The sequence below is a fragment of the Canis aureus genome, chromosome 3, assembly GCF_053574225.1.
Source record: "Canis aureus isolate CA01 chromosome 3, VMU_Caureus_v.1.0, whole genome shotgun sequence".
Lineage (NCBI taxonomy): Eukaryota > Metazoa > Chordata > Mammalia > Carnivora > Canidae > Canis > Canis aureus.
In genome coordinates, this window is record NC_135613.1 from 85,930,289 (window position 1) to 85,945,668 (window position 15,380).

Consider the following 15,380-nt stretch of genomic DNA (forward strand, 5'->3'; position numbering starts at 1 on the left):
ATTATACCAGGAGTAGATACATATTCATGAATGTTTGCTTAATATCTGCTCACACACTAGATGATCAGCTCCATGTTGCAGGGATCATGTCTGCTGCTGTGTTGTTCTCACTTTACACTCAATGCCTAGATTGAAATACCTGCCCCCCCCCCAAAAAAAATAAATGATTAAAAAATTTCTTTGAATGGAGAAGACAAGATTAGTTTCATTTTTCTGTGTATTTTAAAACTCAATTGATTTCAGGGAAATGCAGACCAAATTCGCTATGAGATACCACAGTTTTTGTAAGCACTAAGACTTAAAAAAAAAAAAAAAAAGCTGACCATAAGTAGGTGTTGCTCAAGATGTGGAGCAACTAGAACTATCAAAAACTGATGGTACGAATTTAGAGAATTAGAGCTACTTTGAAAAATTATATGGTGATTCCTTATAAAGTTAAACATATATCTACCATATGACCCTGTCATTTCAGTCCTTGGTATTTATCTGAGAGAAATCAAGTGATATGTCTATGCAAAGACTCGTACGTGAATGTTAATGGTGGCTTTATTTGCATTAGTCAAACCTGGAAACAATCCATGTCTATCAATGGATGGATGGCTAAACAAGTTACAATGAATCCATATTACGGAATATGACTCAACAATTAATAATAATGAACTATTAATACAGGCAACAGTATGGATGAATCTCAAACGATTGTACTGAGCCAAAGAAGGCAGATACAGGAGAGCACAGATGGTGCGACTCTACAATCCCATTTATATAAAATTATAGGAAAAGAATAATCTATAATGACAGAAAGCATGGCAGGCAGTGTTTGTGTAGGGATGGAGGGCCATGGGGTTGACTGCTAAGGATGGGAGGTAACTTCCTGGGGTGATGGAAATGTTCCCTATCTTGATTGGAGTGGTGGTGCTTACACAGATGTATACATTGGGCAAAACTCATTGAGCCACACTCCTAACTGGCTACATCTCAGGTGTGTATCCACATATATGTGTACATATGTATAATGCCTTGATGGAGTTGGGTAAAAAGCTCAGTCAGGCACATCAGGAAACATCAGATTTAAATGGTCTTAGGTAGAGGTTTTGCTCTTGGCCTAGGAGAAATCCCAGTAAGCCCAGGGAGTGGAGACTGGCAATGACAGCAGAGGAGAAAGCAATTAAATTTTCTTTGACAGGATTTTAGGCTTGTCACTGCAAAGTGAACCTGGCGCCTCAAGACATCAAGATACAGATAGATTACATTTAGGGTTGCCAAAAAAAAAAGAAAACAGGATGACCAGCTATATTTCAGTTTATGACACGTAACCTATAAATCTAGTATGAGTATGTCCCACACAATCTTTGGAACATACTTATGCTAAAAAAAATATAAATGTGTTGCTCATCTGTATTTCAAATTTAATAAGATGTCTTGTATTTTTATTTTCTAAACCTAGCAGCTCTCCCAGCATGCCATATTATCACCAAGATGTTTGAATGCATATGTGGAAAGATTTTCTTTTGAACGTGTTTTGCATTTTATGATGTCACTCCCATGGAAAATTGGAATCAATACTATGTAGCAAAAATAATGTGGATTTTTGTAGTGAGTCAGATGTTGATTCTAATCCCAACTTTGCTACCCAGCTCATTCTGAGAGTTTGGCCAAGCTAGTTCCCATCTCTGCAAAATGAGGACAGTAACATCTCCCTCCGTTATATTTGCGGAGTGGCAATAGAAGAATCAGGTATTGTCCCTCCTAATCAAGAGGACCATCTCTGCTCCTTGTACTGCCAGGCTTCGGCCGGGAGGCATCAGCGTCTCCACCTTCAGAACCACTCACATTGTGGTGCCTGGACCGGAGGCGAGAGCAGCACGTTGTTGGCAATATGCGTACTTCTAAAAGGGATGCTGGGTTGTCATGTTGATCATCACTATCAGTATCCCACACTCTCTGTGTTGCGAAGAGGTAGGTGTTGCAGCGGTGGCAGTAGGATAGAGAATGAGATGTCCTTTTCACAGCCAGCTAATGCTTCTTGAGAGAAGGAAGGAGGTGTGGAATTGAAGAGAAACAGGGAGAAGGCTTGATCTACTCTGAAGAAACTGGGCGGGGGCGGAGGGGGGACGCCCTCACGTTAAAGAATTGCTACATTGGGGATTATTTTATTTTTGGAAGAGAAGCAGAAAGGCTGTTCAAGGGGGATAGTGAAAACTGCTTACTCCCCTCACTTACTTTACCTGACAATAACACATAGACCTGAGGGCACTCGGTGAAATTTATGGCCAGTAAATTCCCAGCCATTAAAAGGAAATGCTTCTTTATCTGCTATGCAGTTGACTGCTGCGGGAGGTCATTCAAGCAGAACCAGGGCTATGTCTAAAAAGGGGACCTGGCAATTTTATGATCCATAAAATCTTGGCTGGTAGGGCAGCTTGGAGTGGAGGCATGGGACGCCCCCCGAGAGCCCAGAGTGAAAGCTGGTGCCTTCAGCGAGCAGGCCATCTTTGGGCCACTCCTGGCTCTGTAATACCCCCAAGCTCTTGGCACTGGGGACATCGTATTTTTCGTGGACCCTTCAGTCCTGGCCCTGGTAGAGACTTCCTCTGCTGCTACTGTACACGATGCTGATGCTTCATCATCTTCTCTCCCTTTCCCAAAAACTGTGTAACTAGTTCCCACAATGAAAGTCCTCCTGTTAGAGTTCTGCCTTCTATGTGTCTCTGCCTGGCTGGCCCCTGACTGATGCACCTGGACTTGCCATTTTCCCAAGGCATTTCTGCTTGTCACACACCATCTTAGTAGGGGGATGTAGCTACGCGGTCAAGGCCAACCTGAATGAAAGGAGACTTGGGCGAAGACTCTCTTCCTGCCCTTCTAGTTCTCGTTTTCAGGGATGTGCTAGCTCTACCGCTAATGCTGTGGGACAAATGATACTCCCCTTCACTCAGGGGAGGTGGAAGCAATGCCAGGACTTGATGTTCTAGACTTCCACCCGTGTGGCTTCAGGTGAAATCACCACGTGATTATTGTCATGCTTGATGTTTTGTTTGCTTAGGAGGAGATTATCCATAAAGTATTCATGCAACACCACGATTCAAAGCCATGTAATAATGTTACAGAGGAACTTAATCATTGCAGGGGCAGTAGGACGATGATTAGTAAAAGTGTGGCCAACTTGAAAAAAGAAACCCACCCCAACATTAAAATGTAGAGAATATTTTTTTATTTTTTTATTTTTATTTTTTAAAATTTTATTTAATTTTATATTTATGATAGGCACACAGTGAGAGAGAGAGGCAGAGACATAGGCAAAGGGAGAAGCAGGCTCCATGCACCGGGAGCCCGACATGGGATTCGATCCCGGGCCTCCAGGATCGCGCCCTGGGCCAAAGGCAGGCGCTAAACCGCTGCACCACCCAGGGATCCCGAGAATACTTTTTTGAAATACAATCATGGGGACGCCTGGGTGGCTCTATGGTTGAGCGCCTGCCTTCAGCCCAGGGTGTGATCTCAGGGACCTGGGATTGAGTCCCGTCTGGCTCCCCTCAGGAAGCCTGCTTCTCTCTCTGCCTGTGTCTCTGCCTCTCTCCATGTGTCTCTCATGAACAAATAAAATAAAAATCTTAAAAAAAAATCTTAAGACACAATCATAAATAAAGTATATTCTAGATGATGAAATGTGGATAAAGGGTTCAATGATGATACTATCCTACCATCTTAAAATCTTAAACAGACCTCCACGAGTAGTTTAGGGGTTTAAATTAGTTATATTTTCAAGACCCCCTGCCCTCCAGCTGGTCACTGGATATTGAAGTCTGTTGAAAGCAAGTGGTCTAAACAATAAGCAAGAAAACCCAAGATTTTGAGCCCTGTATAGATGACTTTATACAGTTTTAAGTTGTTCCATTTGAGTGGCCAAGAATAAACTTCCCTTAAATATAGAGTCATTCTTTTCACTTTCATCTTTGAGAGTAAACTTCCTAATCCAACTCAGTCCTTTTTTTTGGCCCTCCAATAGCTAGTTGTGCCAAACTCTCATGATGCGGGCTTATAATACAGGCAACCTTCATTTCTGGACATTTTGCAGGAAATTGAATCTTATTTACATTTGAAAAAATTGAGTTGCATTTCACATTCACTAAAGAGTACTATCTTCGAAACCACATCCCCAGAGCTCCTTTAGAGAGCGACAGAGATACAGAGATACAGAGAGTGAAAGTCTTCCCAGTTTGGTTCACTTGGAGTTTTCTGAATCATATTGTCTTTTTTTTTTTTTTTGAATCATATTGTCTTAAAACATCTATCTGTCCAGATGAGTCCTGATATAGAAGCAGTGACTATTGCAACATAAGGGAATTGATTACCCATCTTCATGGACATTAGGCGTCCAACTGCCTAAGCTGAGACATTTCATTTTTGAAAAGTTTAGTTGAAGATAATGCAAAGAGCAGAGCAGCATGGTACCCTTGCAGCTATTATTTGGAGAACATTCTGTGAAGACCTTCACACCTACACCTTTGTGATTCTACTTGGAACATGGCGGCCATAACAAGATTCACGCAGGAATGTCCCAGCTGTGCCATTCTGGTGCAACGGGAAGGATTAGAAGCCACTATTTTACTCTGCTCTTGATTCCCTGGTACTGCTCATCGGCATATTTATAAGTTCTCTTAAAAAGAAAAAAAAATGCTTCAGGCTTTCTAGGGAATGAGAAAATAATTCCATCTTCATGGTTCCAAGTAAAGTATTCCTGGGGCTGCAAAACCAATGCTCTATAGGCTAAGATCACCCGGCATTCTGGAACCCGAGAGCCAACAGAAGATAGTATTCGATTTATGCAGCTTTGCAGATTTTATTCAAATATGCACTGGAACGTAGACATTTTCATTGACTTATCAACTCTTCTTTCTTTACCCCCTTCCCTAGCTCTTATCCCTTCTTCTTATTATTTCTGACTCCTTTGTTTGGAGAACACACACTGATGTATTGAACAACAATTTCATTTGCCCATAGTAACAAGTTCACCATCACATACAAAAATTTGTAAGAGATCAGAAAGAAGGCCGCTCTTCTATCAGAGGCTGGTTGCCTAAACATATTTAAGATCTTTCTCGTGGCGTTTATCCTTGGGCTCGTTAGGGCTTATTTTCATAGCTGTTACCAAACTTTACTTCATCCAGGTCACTAAATCACTTTCCCCAAATTGATAGGATAGGAAGCAAGAATCTATTGAAACCTTGATCCCAAATGAATTTATCTCTCCAAGAAAGGATCCAAGTTTCATTTTTATTTTTAGTGCTTTCTTAGGTATTCTTTATAGGAGGGAGAAGGCGATGTCAGAGTGTTAATGAAAAAACTAAATAACTCTCTGAACATGAACCCATCATCTGAAAAACAGAAGCTAATTTTGAATTATTAAAGGAGGTTGGATCACAACTCACCACTGAGAAACAGAGGGAGAGAAAATGGTGTTTGGGAAGTCCAATTATTTCTGAACCAGAGACAGTCTTATTAAGTTGGGCAGAAAATTAATTAGGCTAATTAGAAAACCTCATTGGAATTCAGCAAGGAGTTATGAGAGGAAACATGACAACACTGGATGTGGTGGGAGAGGGAGAAGGTTCTGGGGGAGAGTGAAATGAGTTTTTCAGGAAGCAATTGGAGGGTGATTCACGCACATTGTGGTTGATCGTTGGGTCACTTCAGAGGGAAGCAGCAGCGTTTTTATAGACTTCTGTTCCCAGTTGTGGATCTTCACTGAGTATTAAAAATGATGTCTGGTGTAGGTTATAAGGGGGGAAAAAGAGGGAAAAAAAACTAAGATTTATTCTGAGGCTTCAGGGGGATTTTATATTTATTTTGGTATTTCCGATATGCTGGTTCATCAGCATGGCGCATTGTTAAAAAGTGCTGGGTGGGTGGTTTTTTATCTTCACGGATTTATGGAGTCCTTAAAACATCTGTTCCGTTCTGATTCCCCCGCTCAGTACAAAGACGTTAGTCAGGGGAAGTGTCTAACATTGCACGGTTTCAATGCACTGACGTTGGCAACAGTTAATAGAGATAACCCTGATGAGAGAATCGGTGGTGTCTGGGGGCTGGGAAGCAAGGGCCAGGGGATTCCGTATCCAGGAAAAGGCGCATGGAAACGGGGCCGTGTAGTGGGACTTGGTGCCACCGTCATTGAGACTTTGAAGTGAGGCAAGAGGGGCTCCAGGACCAGGACACACAGGATGGTGAGCAGGCCTAGGACACCCGCTTCTGGGGAACCATGGTGAAAGAAAATGACCTCCACACATCTTCTAGAACCCTCTGACAGTGCCCTCATTCTTGATGGGACCCCCAAGGGCGGAGGCTCCCTCCTGATTCCTAAGGGGTGATTCTTACTTCTGTTGTTGTTTCCCAAGAAAGAAGGGTGCAACCCAGCCCAGCTCATCAGGATGGAGAGAATCTAGAATCGAAAAGGAGACATTGCCCACATGGGATGGGGGCAGGAAGGAAGTCCTGAAGGTAGAGATGCTACTATGGATCAAAGACTCCTCAGAAGAGGCAACGCGGAGGGAACAGAAGGGGTAGTTTTTAAAGTTAGTACGTGTCACAGGCTTTTTCTGCATTAACTCCTCTACTCCTCACAGTGATCTGGCTCAGTGGTGTTGCTAGCCACCTTATACAGGTGGGGCAGCTGAGATTTCAGTCACTGAAGTCATGGAGGATCCACATGTAAGAAAAAGAGGAAGCTGGAATTCAAACCCGCGTGTTCTATGGATTGAACATCACCTGGGAGTCTGGGAATAAACAGGGGTTAATTCCCTCCAAATCCATTTGTTGAAGCCCTAATCTCCCCTATGATGGTTTTGGAGATGGAGTCTTTGGGGCGGGGGCAATTAAGGTTAGAGGAGGCCATGAGGGTGGCGCTCTCATGATGGGATTCGTCATCTTATCAGAATAGGAGAAGAGGGAGAGAAGGACCTCTCTCTCTCTCAATCTCTCTCTCTCTCTCTATCTCTCTGTCAAGAAGGAAAGGCCATGCAAAGACAGTGAGAAGGCAACTTTCTGCAAGCCAGGAAGGGGGCTCTCAGTGAAACCCAACCACGTTGGCCCCCTGATCTAGGACTCCAGCTTCCAGAACTTGAATGAATGAATATCTGTTGTTTAAGCCACCCATGTTATGGTGTTTATCATGATAGTCTGAGCCCACAAATATACTAAATTTGTTTACTTTTGAAGCCCTGGGACATCCAACAAACCCACAGTGCCTCCAAGAGCCCCCTCAGTAGTCACTGAGGGGAACCAAACATGCTTTCCTAGGTTCCGATGTGGCACAGGGTAACAATGCTAACTCCTTAAGACCCTGTAAAAGTTCCTGCAGCCCCAGCACAATGGAAACTTAGCCTGCACACCTAGATAAGGCTCTACTCTCCCCTTCCTCTGAGGAAGGGTCCAAAGAATCTTAATCATAGGATTTAAAGGTGAGATATCAGGGATGGGACAGAGTGATGCGGAAGGGTCTGAATTTTGAGTGTCCTTCATCACGGTTAGCTCACCAACACAGACAGATGGACGGCATCTCTCCCTGTAGGCCAGGGGCGAGCCAGAGCCGCATGTCGGAAAATTACAACCTGAATTTGTGGGGCTGACACTGGGCCGTCCACTTACACTCCCCCAGGCCCGGCAGGTGCAGTGGCCTCTCGGCCCCTCCTTGGCACGGTCCTCTTTGGAGGCTGTTCTTTTCCCATCACTAAGTTTGCCTGTCAAGCTGAGCCAAGTAATGAGACAGGAGTCAATTAGTTCTCCCCAATAGACTGCTCCCCTGTCTATTCCCAGACTCCCAGGTGACCCCATTATGATAATGGTCCAACCTGGCTGCTCTCAGAACAGGCCTGATGGAGAAGTGAGAGCCTCCTTGAAATGTGAATTACAGAGAGGCTGGCGGGCCACGGCTCTGTTCCCCGCTGGCTCTGGACGGGAGCCTTCTGCCTCCCCATTGTCACTGCTGAGCGATGCCATGTGCTTACTCATACCGCATGCTGCTGGCATTCCAGGAACATCCCATCGTGCCATTCATCCCAACAATGGGCTCGGTCTGCTGACACCCAGGGAGACAGGTGGATTCAGAGTGCAAAATGTGTTGCTATGCACAGGCATCCCAATCCGAGCTCAGTCTTTAGACCAGGTGCCCATATTTATATCCTCAAGAATATAATGCTGTCCCTCACACTAAACCTCAATAAACACACTTTTTTTTTTTTAATAAAATGAGGTAACCTAACTGCAAAACTTTGGGATAAAAATATTAGCAAGTCAGTCAGTCATCCGGTATTTGATTTAGCATCAAACATCTTTGTCTTTCCCAGTATTTGAGTATGTTAATATTGTGATAACACAACCACAGAAACATCCTGATACAGGGATTGTGCATTTTAATGATCTCAATGTTTAAAGGAGTATCGTTCCGAACCCCTGGTAGGCTTCCTCTCCCACGTGCATGTACTAGGCATGGAGGCAGTGCAGGTAGCTGAAGAGCAGTTGTATAATATTTAAGCAAGACTGAAGCTAAATTTTGAGATAATTTAAAACACAGAGATGAAATGTGTATCGCATGTGGTAAACTGTTCAGTTAAAGGGATTATATTATCCAAGTGATTTATAGCTTTAGACAAATTACTCTGTGTGCCAGGGTTGATAAAATCCACGCATGTGTCTGAATCTAGAATGGGAAGCGGAAGGGTCTTCATACTACAGTCCCCAGAGCTCCTCACGCTGGGCCCATGTGGCCTTGCTCTTATCCATAGGCAAATCTTTTTTTTTTTTTTTGTTTTTGTATTCCTTAATGGTTTCCTTTCCTCTTCCATTCCGTAAGCTGCTTTATAGAGTGCATGTCCCCGTAGTTCTAGGATAATTTATTATTTAATTATGTAAGCATTACATAATTCTTCAGCTTCAGCCTTCAATGTTTCTATTGTTGTTAATGTAACTGCTATGGAGGCAAGTAAGTTTTATTTATTGTTTCCATTGTGGAGCAATAATTATGTAACTCTGCAATTCTGCAACTATTATTTCTATTTGTTTAATTACATAACTATAAGGATATTAAAACCTCTAAAACATTTGGTGATAGATTTATGCAGAAGATGCTGGGAGACGGCAATAATAATGATATATCAGAGTAATAATAAAGCTGAGTAATAGTATTAATATTAATATTAATGGCAATAATGGTAATAAGCAGCAACATTACCATTTACTTTTTCCTCACGCTGTATTTGGTCTCTTTAATGGGTTCCTTCCCAAATCTCTGTGGTTAATTAGCTATATAACATTTGGTACTCAGCAGTGGGTACAACCTCATTCCCAGACTTTACCTGGCAAGGCTGTGCTTGATGGAATACCAGATGGAACGGGTCTGTTCTGTCCTTTTTTTATAAGGCTTGGAGTGGGCAGATTTCTTTCTTCCCTGTGTTACCTGGGGGCCCTCCATAGACAGGCTACCCTGTGCTGAGAGACACAGATGCCGCAAAATCCTGAGAACCTGAGATGTGTTTGAGATGCAGGTGTGTGCTATGGATGCGCCGTTTTGGTGGAAAGAGCCTGGGGTTTGGAAAGAGACAGATCTGGCTCGAATTCTGGCTCTGCCACTAACTAGGTGACCTTGAGCAAGTTGACTAGCTCTTTTGGACCACATTTTCCTCATATCTAAAATGAGGGTGACAGTATGTACACAGCAAGGCTGGTGTGAATGAAATAAAATAATAGCTGCAAATGACCAGGCCTGTGGTTGATGCCTATGGGTAACTATCGTTTTGGAGCCATCAGGCCTTCTCGATTCACGGCCAGGAGCTCTCTCCCTCCCAGACCCCCCCCGAGGTTCCCGAAACAGTTACAGAGGTAACACGGAGCCAGTGTTCAGTGCACACCGCCTTCCATTCCTGCATTATCTGAGTAATCAGCATGGCCACCCTAAAAGGTGAGGGTGATTCTTATCTCTGAGTTGAGGAGATCAAGACACAGAGAGGTTAAGAAACATGCCAAGGTCCTCCCAGCTCATGGGGAGTGAGTCCAGGCAGCAAATGCCCACCGCAGGTATTCCTCAGCTACACTCCTATATTCCTTCCAACTGCACAACCAGCAGCTGCAGAAAGGAAAAGCCATGTGAGCACCTCCTCCCTCTGGGGAGCCAGCTTTCTCCTTCCCCTCTTCCACCTCTCATGTCCATTCTCTGTAGAGCAGCGTATCTAATCATGTGAAAATGCAAATCAGTGCTATTATTGCCACTTTTAAACCCGCCAATGGCTTTCCGCGACTCTCAACCTCTTGCCAGGGCCTAAATCTAAATATCTGTAGGATCTGACCTCATCTCTTGCCATTTTCCATCATCTGCCAGGCCCCAGACCTTCCCTGACTGGGCCAGGCTCCACCTCCATTTCTCTCAGGCAACTGCATTCAGTTTCCTGCTCCTGAAATGCTTCTGTCTTCTCATCCTGTAAACCTCCACATATATGTCATTTCCCCCAAAAGCCTTACCTAAATTAACCTTGGCCCCATGTCCTGCCACACATTTATAAGCATCTTATATGTTTCGGGTACGTAACAACTACACTATCCTTGAAGTTATTTTATTTTTCTGCTCATTTGGGTTTTGTAGCATGTCCTCCCCCTAGGTGTAAACTTCATGAAGCTGGGCTCTGGTTCACAGTCCCACCCCTGCCACACTGCTCAGGACCCGCCACTCAGTAAACATGTGCATATGGGAAGACTACCTGACTTTGTATGGCCATACATGCCTTTGAGGGTTGAAGTAGTTCACGTATAATGGGAAGTAAAGGAGGTTGCATTTTCTCAGGAGGAGGATCCATTAACATTCAAGATGTGATGCAGCACCTACCTTCAAAAACCTACATGTGGATGAGAGTATGTTTGGGAGCGAGGAGCTGGGGGCATAGTAGGACAGTTACGTGGTCAGCCAGGGGCAGAGTGTGTCAGGGAAAAAGGCAGCTGAATCAGATACACCTGAGACGGGGAGTGGGGAGAGGCCAGCTTTGTTCCATAAAGGTGGGTACGTCAAGATCGTTGCCCCAAACTGACATTTGACTGGGAACGCTGGGACTCAGAACAGTCCTGCTTCCAGGAGGCACACAGCAGGCTCCCTTTCTGCTGAGAGCACCTCTTGTTTGTAACCTTAGCTCCAAAGAAATCAGACCAACCTCCTTTATTTCACCTGTCCTCCGATTATGATCTTATTGAAGCACTTTCCTTCCTTGGCTTATATGTGTGAGTGATCTTAAAAATATAAGTTACATTATTTGTAACAATGTGCTCTTTTTCCTTTCCATTGACTCTTTTCCTTTTCTATCAGATGCTTTTCATTTCTACACATCACATTTCAGGCACAGCCACATGAATAACAGGAAGCATAAATATTCAGATCCAGCCCCTCTTTGTCCCATTTCTAATTCTTTTTTTTTTCCCTCAATTCACCTTCATGGGGATATTCCTCTCCTTTTTTTCCCCAGTGGATTTGTTACAATAACCTTGTCTTCCACAATATTCATCAACCCTATTTATTTTCAAATTATTAACTAATGTGATTAACTAGAAATCACACTTGTATGTATTTTCTTTTGTGCTGGGAACTACAGGCAAGGCAGTAAATCACATGTAAGGGTTAACAATTCAAGCTCCAGGATCAATTGGCCTGGGTTCCTAATCTCAGTTCAAGGACAAATTACTTTAACTTTTGGGAGTCCTTGGTGCCTTCATCGCCAAAGAGATTGTTGTAAGAATTAAACAAAGTAATCCTAATAAAGTGCTTAGTAATTCCTGAATACATCAACTACTACTACGACTACTACTACTACTGTTATTATTATTACTACTTGTAGTTGCAGTGAAAGTGTTTATGGTTCTAATAGCACAAGTAGAGAGTAAATCATGATTTCCAATCTATGGGATCCAGACCCCCTACGTCAATGTCGACTAAATAAATAATATGACTTAGATATTTTTGTATTATTTTTGAAAGTGTGAAGTTTGTGTAATGTTCAATAATATAGCTCATTTAAGTGCTACTGGTTTCATCAAATTTAATGCAAATCTTCACAGATGATATGGAGGGTCTTAGTAAGGTCAGAAAGTTGTTAAATATTGGTATAGGTTGCCTAGTTGTTTCTGACCTTAGTAAGGTCAGAAAGTTGTTAAACATTGGTATAAGTTGCCTAGTACAAAAACTGAGCATATATCACATTGTCCAGGCAGTTCCTATGAAAGCAACATATAATTAAGCATTTAATGGCAACTTTTCTGTTGTGGATCTCACAGAAATACTCTCCTAAAGTTTCCCAGATTTAACATTTCACACCTATCTCTGAATCCCCTATACTTTTTTCCACACCATCAGTTTGTATTTGATTCTCCAATGATTTGATATTTTTAGTTTTTTAAAGTGAAAAGTCTTCTCCTGAAACCATCCTTTCAATTAGGGAGAAAAGCACTCAAACCCTCTTCAAGCTTTATGCCTCTGTGAAAATGCTAGCAGAGAAACTCCAATGTAAAAGCAAGATGAGGAAGGAGGCAAGAAAGAAAGAAAGAGAAGGAAATTAAAGAACAAAGAAGAAAAATGAGTGTTCATCAGTAACTAGCTTCTGCTATCTCTAAGGCATTTACTGCTTCCTTTATTTTCTTGGGTGATCAAAATATGTTGAGTTCATTAATTACAGGCGTTTGGATAATGCTGTCCTGTAGGGGCTCTACAACACTGCCTGTGGAGCAAATTTTCCTCCTTTTTTTTTTTTTTTTTTTTAACAAATGAGGCAACAGAGATTCAGAACATTATTGAGAAGTAACACTGCTCAAGGTGACAGCCAGTGACTAGAATCAAGTCCATGGGTTGCAAATGCTGAGTTCTTGCTACCTGTGCATGAGGGAGGGCTGGGGGATAGCAACATCAATCATATCCCTGCCTTGCATATCCTGAACCAATTGAGAAATATGCCAACAGGTCAGATGTCCATCCAGTCCAAGTAGACTAGCAATCTGACCTCAGGCCTCTCACTAACCAGTGGGCTGTTCCCGGAGTGGTGGAGGCAGATTATGCATCCTGAGGTACCAGTCCAGCAGAGCACACAAACTCAGTAAGTTTTCAAGGCTGATCAGTCAGATAGGTCTCTCCTTCCTCCCATGGGAAGAGCCAGTGGAGTGGGGAGGGTGTTGCAGGAGTGTGATTCTACTCATGTTTTCTTACAGAAATATCATGAGACAAGGTCCAAACAGGCTATGTTGCTATTTTGTTTATTCATCTACTTTTAATTAAATCATTAACTCAGCTAAGCTGCTTGGCCCCTCCCCTTGAGAGGGGAGACCATCTGGCCAATGCTGAGCAGGCTCAGACTTGTGTTTCCCTCCTCCTTTTTACTGAAGGTGGAGAGCTCAGGGCAGTAAGGTTGAAGGGGAGGGAAAGGAAGGGGATAGACCTGTAGGCCTAGCCCATCTTTAGAGATGGGAAGTGGTCAATACAGCAGGGACTCTCTTCCATCAGCAGCAGAAGCACTGAGTTCCAAACAACACAACGCTGTCTCAGGCTTCCAAGAACAGTCAGGGCAGCTTTCTTTGTATGAGTTCTTAGGCAAATCTCATCGGAATTAGGTCTATTTTGTAGGCTGCAGGGCTGTGGCCACTTCTGAGCCCTGGCTTTATAAGTCATGATATTTCCCTCATGAGAATGCCACATGCAGAAATCTCAAAATTCTGAGCTTCATGAAAATGAATTGGAGCTTCCTGAAGTCTCCTGTTCATTGTTTCTTTTCCAGTGCTTTGCCATTGATCCCTGGGACAATTGGGAACACTGGCCTTTCACAACTTTGCTCTGCAGCTTCATGGTCAGTATGATGAGTATCACTGCCTGCTGCCTCGTGTTCCTCAGCCAATGTTTCTTGAGTCAGGATTAGGTCAGAAAGAACAGTTATTGAAGAGACACTACCTGTGTCTTTCCTTATACTCAAAATCCATAGCTTTTTGTGGGTGGCACAGTTCTTTCTGCTATTGTTCTGTGTCCTGGACTCTGCTTTTTTGTGGATGCTCAGATTGGGATGATGCTTCCTTTCACATTTTTTATAGCCCCAGTGACCTACATGAAGAGATCCTCTGAAGCATGTGCTGAGCTAAACAGAGAGCCCACCATTCTGAATAAGCTGGAAAAATCCACCACCTCCAGCTGTAAAGCTTATAGAACAAGGCTGATAATTTTAAAATGTAGTTTCTTGATAAAAGACATCTTCAGGATTCTCAAAATGCTGCATCCATCTCACTGTAAGAGTTTTATCAATTATGTTACTCTTGTTTATGATCATAGGAAAGTGCAGTTTGGTCTTTATATACTTCTGTAGCCACACTGCTGGATGTGAAGGTCTCAGGGTTCAAGCTTTGAGCAGCATCCATTACATAGATGACAGGGTTAGACACAAAGATACCAAGATGCGAAGACTTCAGTCACAGTTGCCCCAGAAATTGGGCTGAGAGGTGCTCTTCCTTGCTCTAAGCCTGGGCACTGTCATCTTCCCTCAAGCCCTACTTAGGGCCCATGGAAGTGCCTTAGAACTTGGACTGGGAGAGAATATGGACCCTGATACCTGCACTTTCAAGAAAGTTGTGCTGTTTCTCCTTGATTTTAAGAATATCAGAAGAAATTTGATAGTTATATGGTGTAAAATAGTGCATGCTTTATTAAGAAGTCTGGGGTGTGGGATCCCTGGGTGGCACAGCAGTTTGGCGCCTGCCTTTGGCCCAGGGCGCGATCCTGGAGACCCGGGATCGAATCCCACATCGGGCTCCCGGTGCATGGAGCCTGCTTTTCCCTCTGCCTGTGTCTCTGCCTCTCTCTCTCTCTCTCTGTGACTATCATAAATAAATAAAAATTAAAAAAAAAAGTCTGGGGTGAAACATGAGGGCTGAAGTGGATACATTGCTAGGTTTCTTCCATATTCTCTAGGAAACTATAATTTTCTTTCCATTATCTACTTTCCTATGTCATTTCCAAATCTACTTTCCATAATATCCCATCAAGTTTTGCTGTTCTTTGTTTATATGTTGTTTTCCTACTGTCAATTAATTTAAAAGAAGTTATTAGTGTCTACTGTGTTTTGGTATCATGCTAGTTGTGGGTGATCCTGATTTGGAAAAGGCATAGTGTCTGCTCCAGGGCAGACTGTGTATATGTGTGTGTATAAAATACACATATATGATAATCCATGTATTATATACATATATAACAATATATGTATTATATATATACATGAAACACATATGTACACAAAAATTTACAATATAATTGTGAATATATAATACTATTTATATCCTAGCCATAATATATATGATGATTATACTGCATCTTGGCAGTT

The 15,380-nt window shown here is 42.8% G+C and overlaps 1 protein-coding gene across 3 annotated transcripts in view; it reads left to right on the forward strand.

Moving 5' to 3' along the window:
* Window positions 1-15,380, forward strand: part of NTM (neurotrimin) — a 942,893-nt gene that overhangs the window by 371,734 nt on the left and 555,779 nt on the right. The window contains exon 1 of one of the 3 annotated variants that reach the window (XM_077894217.1): window positions 13,844-13,862. The exons of the other annotated variants lie outside the window; for them this stretch is intronic. The gene's annotated coding sequence lies outside the window, so the exon portion shown is untranslated. Of the gene's footprint in view, window positions 1-13,843; window positions 13,863-15,380 lie in introns of those variants that run through there. 3 annotated transcript variants of the gene reach the window in all.